Below are 9,581 nucleotides of genomic sequence, written 5' to 3' on the forward strand. Positions count from 1 at the left end.
CACCTATATAATATTTACACTGAAAGTCTTCTTGAAACTATTACAAATCAAGGTATTGTTGGCACATCGATATATGGTAACTTCACTGGTGTGGTGGCATATGCGGATGATATCATACTTTTAAGCTCTCTACCCTCTCTGGTCTCAAAAAGCTGATAAAAACATGCAATATTTACAGTAATTTAAACTGTATTAAAATAAATGCCGAAAAAACTGAATTCTTGATTTCAGGTAAAGCACAAATACAAACCAATACGATAACGATATCTAGTAATAAAATAAATCTTCAGAATAAACTTAGACATCTGGGATTCACATGGGATACTAAACATTCAACTTTTGCTTCACTCAATAATACAAATGTTGATGAAAAAATTTCAAACTTTAGAGCTGTTGTTCAAACTCTTATTCAATCTGGAATCCGGTTTGCCCACCCAAGTTCTATTTCTTATATATATAAATTATTGGCAGTCCCTACCTTAACTTATGGTATGGAGATATGTGAAAATAATTCTGATTTGATGAAAAAGCTAGATGTAATTGGAAGGAGTGCACTAAAATCGCTTTTAAATGTTTCAAAACACAGTAAGAACTATACAAATTCGCTATTTAAAATCCAGGAAATTTCAAAAAGTATTCAACAAAATAAATTAAACTTGTTTCTTCGTCTTCTTAATAATAAAACAACTTCAGACATTATCTTTTCACAACTGAAACACCCCTTATTTAAACATTCGTTTGTTGGCGATATTCAGGACCTATGCCGTTTTCGGATGCTAAATTTTCAAAACTTAATTCAAAATAAAAAGAAGATAAAAATAGCACTTTCTAAAAGTGAAATTCCCTCCGAAGTTGAACAAACTTTGAAACATGCAATAGAGTGCTGGAATGCAAAAGAGCAAAGAGGAATTTTTAAACAAATTCTGGAAGAAAAAATTCTTAAGTGAAAATCACGAGAAATAACTTTCTTATTTTTCTTTTTTACCTTGTAAATTACATTGGGTGTTAAATAAAAGAAATAATAAAAAATAATAGGCTAAACCAAAACTCTTCTAATGAAAATATTTTTAACTCCTCTAAACGCGTTTATGAAGACGCGCTTAAAAAAAAGTGGCTTTCAAAATTTCGAGCTAAAATTTGAAAAGAAAATTGCAAAAAAGATTGATAGAAATAGAAACATAATTTGGTTCAACCCCCTTGGTACAGCAAAAATGTTTCAACAAATATAGGTAAAATTTTTCTAAAATTAGTAGACAAACATTTTCCTCCCTCTAATAAATTATTATTATTATTATTATTTTTTTATTATTTATTTATTTTGCCGTTACAAAAAAGAAATTACAATAAAAGAAAAATCCTGGCCGGAGCAAGAAGAAGACAGGTTGTCTTATCACCGAGCCCCGTCACACAAAAATTTACATGCACAATAAATGATAAAAGACAAAAAGACAGTATAAATACAAAAACAAAAACAAATCAAATACTTCAGCAATAAAATAATTTGTTGCTAACAATCTTCCAGCAGAATAATTTTAAAAATAAAAAAGTAAAAACGACAGAAAATCATGAAAGTTATAAAAACACAAAAAAAAAATGCGTTGTTTAATTAAAAAAACAGAAGCAATATATGTAAACATAAGTATTTGGGCTGATTATTTAATATCAAAAATATGAACGAAAAAGACAATTTTATTTTCGTTATCTTTTATACTAATGGTTAGAAACCATTTTAATAAAAGCTAAAGAAAGTGATAAAGATTTAATTTATTTTCAAGCGATTCAGTCCAAACCTTTAAATTGTTTTCAAAAAAGGTATTTAAAACCTAATATATCGAATTTCATGTTCATTAAATACCGTTTTGAATCATCCTTAAAACTTTGCAAAGTGCAGTTTAAAAAGAAGTTTTGTTTTTTACTAAAGATTGGAAGAAATTTTTTCCAAACTAAAGGTCCCCGATATTGAATTTGGTACGAACTTAATTTAAGAAGGTTTATGGGAACCACAAAGTTATTCACTGAAAATTTGGTTGGATATTTATGGGAGATTTCATTAAAGTAGGATTGAAATGTTACTGGAGAAAACCCAAGTTTTGCTTTAAACATAAATAACATTACTTGATGAATATTAAGCTTATAAGTATTTAAAGCTCCAAGCTGACGTAAGAGAGGTTCGCATTGTGTTTTTCTATTTGCCCCAAATACTATCCTGCAAGCATGTTTTTGTTTACTATAAATTTTTTTGAGTTTAGTGTGATTAGTGCTACCCCAGGAAATGTTACAGTATGAAAGATAACTGTGTATAAACGAAAAGTATAAATTTTTTAAAGACTCGTTATTAAGAAAAGGTTTTGTTCGGTATAACATGGCAATATTTTTTGAGATCTTACCTTCAATATATTTAATATGAAATTTCCATGACAATTTTTCATCTAAGAGCACTCCCAGAAAGTTTGTAGTCAATTCCCTTTTAATTATTTTATTATTGATTAAAAGATTGGGTAGTTTAAGAGGAATATTCTCGGCTTTACAAGGTTTATGGAATAGGATAAATTTTGTTTTCTCTACATTTAATGATAGTCGGCTACTTATAAACCACTCGTTGATCTTATCTAATTCTTCGTTAAATATTTTAAAAAGAACAGTAATATCTTTATGAGAATAAAACAAATTAGTGTCATCTGCAAGTAAGATAGTATTTAATACTTTTGATGATAAATATAAGTCATTTATATAAAGTAAAAACAATAATGGTCCCAAAATAGAACCTTGGGGTACTCCACAAGTTATTAAGTTGTTTTTTCAGTCTTTTGTTTCTTTAAGTACAAATTGCTTTCTGTTAGTTAAGTATGATTTAAACCAAAGTATTACATAAGATTTTTAACAGAAATACCATTAAAGCAAGTTATAGTTGTACAAAAAATTTAGAAAGAATTATAAAAGGCCACAACTACGCCTTAATTAATAAAAATGAACATATAAAAGAAAAAAACACTGACTATTGCAATTGTAAACAAAAAATAGATTGCCCTCTAAATGAAAAATGCCTTTCGAAAAATGTAATTTACAAGTGCATTGTTTCCTCACAAAATAACCCTGATAAACAATATATTGGCTTAACCGAGGGGAATGGAAAAAACGTTATGCCAACCACAAACAATCGTTTAAACACAAAAAATATTCAAAAAAGACTATGCTGTCAAAATATATTTGGGATTTAAAAAAAAAAAATAAAAATTTTAATTTACAATGGTCTATTCTAAAATCTGCCCTTGCCTATAATAACATTTTCAAAAAATGTATGCTATGTTTGCGAGAAAAATTTGAAATAATTACTCATTTAAATCAGGAAAATTTATTAAATAAAAAATCTGAATTAATTTCTAAATGTAGGCACTAAGATAAATACCTTTTAAAAAATTATAAAAACAAATGACCAAATTAAATTATCCCCATTCCAAAAAAATTTATTTAATAATTACTTTCTGTAACTTCCCGCTAACCTCCCGTATATATATATATATATATATATATATATATATATATATATATATATATATATATATATATATATATATATATATATATATATATATATATATATACTGTAATTTCCCGTTATATATATATATATATATATATATATATATATATATATATACTGTAATTTCCCGTTATATATATATATATATATATATATATATATATATATATATATATATATATATATATATATATATATATATATATATATATATATATATATATATATATATTGAAAAGAATCTCCGTAAAAGATATAAAACAAGTTTATGTATAGAAGATATTTATATACTCTCAATAACATTATGTGAAAAGCAATTTCACAAAGAAATCGTTAATGTAATTATCTCAACAAAGAATGTGGACACTCTGTCCAGTGATAGATTTTCAAGTAAATCAGTAAAAGAGTTGCTACATATTTCAAAAGGAAAAAAAAAAAATTAAAGAAGAACTCATACTGTTGAAAGAAAAAATACTTATCCACACTAAAATTATTGAAAACCTTAAGATAGAAAACAGACATTCGGAATCGGATATAAGTCTCTTACAGCCGTGTCAAATATCGAAATTAGAGATCGATGGTTATTCGATTATAATAAAATTACCAACACAGATGCTAAAAAAAATCTAACTCAAAAAACACATGATAAGCCTCTTAAAAATGCTGAGTACAAACCGCGACTATTAAAAATGCTGAGTACAAACCGGGACTATTAAAAATGCTGAGTACAAACCGCGATTATTAAAAACATTCGCAAATGTAGTAGCTCAAGCTCACTCAATCACAAATCAACCACGCATCGATGAAATACCACAAATATAAACGAAAAAACCAAAATCGGTAACAAACTACGCGCATCAAACACCAACAATGACGAAAATAATTTTACTTTAGTGTGCCGAAATAGTAAATCTAATCACAAAACACAAAATCGTCCATTAGTAAAAAAACATAGAACTTCAGAGCCCTTTTTCGGAACAAAAATTTCTGAAAATAAAATAATTGCAGATGAAAGAATAATTCATAAATTTGACATTTTTGTCAGAGGGGTAAGCAATCAATTCAACTTTTTAAAAACTATTTAGAAACAGAAATAGGAATCACCCCCTTATCTGTTATATTGAATAAAGAAAATGAATACAACAGATCGTACAAAGTTTCCGTAAACAACACAGAAAAAAATATATTTAACTCTGCTTTATACAATACCGAAAAAAACGTTTATATACTAACATATTTCAAAATCTGGAAACTAACGGAAACCAGGAAGATTCTCATAGACCAAAATGGATTTAGGGATTTATAATCCAAAATGGATTTATTTTAAAGGAAGATAAACTTCCAACAACAACATTTAATTTATGTACTTTTAAGTGCCACGGTCTAAAGTCCAACATTGAGTGTACCAAATCGTTGATTCTCTCTCATGACATAACTTTTATATGTGAACACTGGTTATTGAAACTAGAACATTTTATATAAAAAATATCTATAAAAATACCCATTCTTCATTTTTCCACCACGCTTTTCCACCGGCCGTTTGGCGGAAACGCGTTTTTTATTCGGAAACATTTATTTCAAAACATTATTATTCTTTATGAAAATGATCACATCTTCGCAATAAATCTTAAAAAAATCAGACTAATATTATCATTATTAGCATTTATTTCTCATTGTCGCGCAATAATCAAACATCGCTGGAGGAATACAAAAGTCACTTAGATATAATTTCCGGTGTTATTAATAACTACGAGGGTGTTGCTGAATTTATTGTTCTTGGGGACTTTCAATCTTTTCTTCACAGAATATATGATTCATTAAAGAGAGCTAGCTCTACGAAAAATAACTACTCCGTGGTTTTATCAGATTTTATTAAGTCGAAGGAACTTGAATTAGTGGACGTAACAAAAGGCTCTGGACCTAAGATAACGTATCACCATAATACATTACCAAACGCATCTTTCATAGATCACATCGCTTTCTCAAGGTATACGTCTCTTCTGTACTCAAATTGTTTCGTAATTCTTTTTTTATCTCAAAATATTAGCGATCATTTACCAGTATCGATTGAAATTGGAATTATCGGACAATCTTCTCAAGAAAACAATCACAAAAAATCAGAAAATTACAGCATTCCAAATTATGCCTGTAATAACAATTATTTTTTACAACTATATAACAATTGCTTAAATATTAATTTTAATCGTGACAATTTTACGAATGAAAATTACGATGAAGAACTTATTAAGGTATATACTATTATTACAAAATCTGCATCTGAAGCAATTAGTCAATATTTATTCCGGAAAAAACCGTCTTTGCATTCAAAATCTTGGTGGACACCCGAGTTAAGCCGCAGTAAAAATATTCTTTCATTTTATTTTAAAAAATGGCGGGAAAATGGGTTCCTAAAAGATTTAAAATCTCAAATTTTTATTCGATACCGGATGGCTCGAAAAAATTTCCGCAATACTGTCAAAAATGCTCAAAATAAAAACCTGTACAAAGAATACATAAAAATGGAAAAGTTAAAAAATACAAATCCAAAAAATTTCTGGAATACTTTCAAAAATATAAAAAACGATGCAAGCTCGATATTGTACACCATAAATAATAAAAAAGATAAAGACTCAATCACGAAAGAATTTGCCAACAGTTTTAAAAATCGATTAAACACTAAAGCTATCACATATAGCTCTACAAATTTTGAAATTCCACCTTGTACAAAATTCGACGAGGTAATAATATCAGATGAAGATATAAAAACGGTTATTTCTTGCCTTAAATTAAACAAATCCAAGGACGCTTTTGGAATCTCAGCTGAACATTTAAAGAATGCGAGCTGTGAAGCACTAACAGAATGGCTCAGAAAATTCTTTAATTTTTCTATTAATCATGGGCAGACCCCAAAATCGATGTCTACATCAGTCATAATACCACTTGCTAAATCATATAAAAAATCCTTAATTGATCCAAATAATTACCGCGGCATTAGCATCATTTCAATCTTTACGAAACTAATGGAATATCTTATCCTACTAATCTATCCAGAAATAAAAGAAACTCATCCTCTTCAATTCGGTTTCACTAAAAATAGCTCAACCCTACACGCCGAATTTGTTATTAGTGAAACGATTAAACACTACAACAACAACAACTCGCCCGTCTATCTCTGTTCCCTTGATGCTGAAAAAGCGTTTGACAGCTGTAACTGGGACATTCTGTTTGAGCGACTCTATAATGATAAAAAACTCTCTCTATATATTGTTAATACCATATCATCATTATACTATGAAAGTAGTGCTTCTGCTTCTTATCAAGGTTGCAAATCATATCCATTTTATCTAACGCAAGGAGTGAGACAGGGATCTATTCTCTCGCCTTATTTGAATAACACTTACACTGAAAAGCTACTAGATACCTTACAAATGAAAGCATCGTAGGTACATCAATCAATGGAAACTATTCGTGTGTTGTAGCATATGCTGATGACATTATACTCCTTAGCTCCACCCTTTCTGGCCAACAAAAGCTTCTTAATACCTGTAATATGTACACACAAAAACTGTATAAAATTGAATACTGACAAAACCGAGTTCTTGCTCACCGGAAAAAAGCAAATTAAAAACTGCACAATAACTTTCAACCACCAAAAAATAAAACTTCATGATAAACTTAGTCATCTAGGTTTTACATGGGACACAAAAAGTTCACCTTTTGCCTCACTTAATAGTTTAAACATTGATCACCGAATATCTAATTTCCGGGCAGTAATCCAAAATTTAATTCAATCAGGAATTTGTTTTGCTCACCCAAACTCCAATGTCCAGCTTTATAAAACTTTGGCTGTCCCAACACTAACATATCGTCTTGAGCTTTGTGAACATAAAAAAGTATTAATGCAAAAGCTTGATATAGTTGGAATAAATGCACTTAAGTCAGTCCTCAACGTTTCAAAACATAGCAAAAATTATATTCATCCCTTATTCTTTATTGAAAATATATAATTAACTATACAAGAAAACAAGCTCAACTTATTTATTCGCCTGATGAACAATAAAATTACATTTGATATTATTAAGTCGCAGCCGGAAAACAAAACAGCCCCACAACCTTTTTTAGATAGTATCAAGGGATTGTGTAATAAACATAAACGAAATTTGGAGAAAATAATTTAAAGTAAAAAAAAAAAAAATTATTGGCTTAAAAAATTTAGTTCCTTATATATATATATATATATATATATATATATATATATATATATATATATATATATATATATATATATGTATATATATATATGTATATATATATATGTATATATGTATACGTATATATATATATATATGTATACATATATATATATATATATATATATATATATATATATATATATATATATATATATATATATATATATATATATATATATATATGTATATATATATATGTATATATATATATGTATATATGTATACGTATATATATATATATATGTATACATATATATATATATATATATATATATATATATATATATATATATATATATATATATATATATATATATATATATATATGTATAGGTAGAGAACAAAATCAGAAGTAAAAAAATGGTTCACTCGAGTTAGATTTCATCTAATGTACTACGGAACTTATGACGTATCCATCATGTTTTGGTCTTTGAGATAGCTAACTTATTGGCATGGAGCAAACTCCAAACATTTATATGTTTATACTTATGTAAAATAAGGATGTTTTAAAAAGATTTGCGATTATTAGACCCTGGAAACAAAAAAAATCCCAAAATTTTTGCCCTCTTCCCCAAACGTGAGAGTAACAAGTTGATAAAATATTTTTTTTTTACTTTTCTCAACTAGACTTATATATATCGATAAATTTTAAGTTTCGTTGTATAATATCTCAGCGTTCAAAAATTACGACCATATAAAGTTTGTAATCCTCTAAATTTGAGGGGGTTACAAACTCTATATGAGTAATAAAAGTATTTGGAGTTTGCTCTATTCTTGGAAGTTATCTCAAAGGCCAAAAAGTGCTGAATCTGCCTCTGGTATAGGCTGTCGGAGAGAAAGCTGTTTCTCTAAGATTTTAAAAGCTTGTTAATTAAAGATTCTAACACTTCGTTATCAAAAAAAAATAAGATTAATTGGAAACAACTTGGAAAACAGTCTTCAGAATTTTTCAAGAATTGAATTTCAGCAGACAAGATTTAGTTAAGTATGAAACAGTTTAGAGAGTAAAAAAGAGAGATCTGGAGAACACTTTTTTTTGTGATGGGAATGTTGTCCAGACAACAGGCTGTTGAAGAATATAAGTGAAAAATAACTTTAGAAAAAGAAACAGAAATGGTTTGGATGTTTAAAAGCGGACTGACTTGTATCATTGAGGTGACAGAAAGAGTGTGATCATTTGGTTCAACACATGAGTCAGATAAAAAGTTCTTTGCATTTATTACGGTAATAATGTAAACAATTACTTTCGGCTAAATAAATCTATTTTTTAAATTTTAGTATAAGAGAGCAAAAGAAGACTGCCAAAACTGGCTTAGTTAAACTCGAATAGCATAGCAGGAGATAAAGTTCTGCAAATACTGCCACAAAATCATTTAATTCTATTTTAGCAATTCATGGGGAATATGCAATATCAAATTTTTTTTTTAATTTTTGAAAAACTTATATAAAGGTTTTCCTATAAGAACATTTATAAGATAAAACTCCTGTTACAAAAGAAACCTTTTTTAAAACAATTTCTTTCTTGCTGTTTACATATTGCATTTTACAATATCAATATTATAAGCGTATACTAAATGAGTCACTGAAAATCATATCTGAAGTAAGGTCTTCTGTAACTATCAGAAAACTTAAAGTGCAAGAAAAGCTAAAAAAAAAACAAAAGAAACATTTTAATGAAAATTTTACACAAAATATTGACAATGTTACATATTAACACACCGAATTTAATAAACATAATTTTAAAGATTACTTTATTAAAGCATTTCTATGTTTTTGAATGTTATTTT

The sequence above is a fragment of the Hydra vulgaris genome, chromosome 10 (genome assembly GCF_038396675.1).
Source record: "Hydra vulgaris chromosome 10, alternate assembly HydraT2T_AEP".
Taxonomy (NCBI): domain Eukaryota; kingdom Metazoa; phylum Cnidaria; class Hydrozoa; order Anthoathecata; family Hydridae; genus Hydra; species Hydra vulgaris.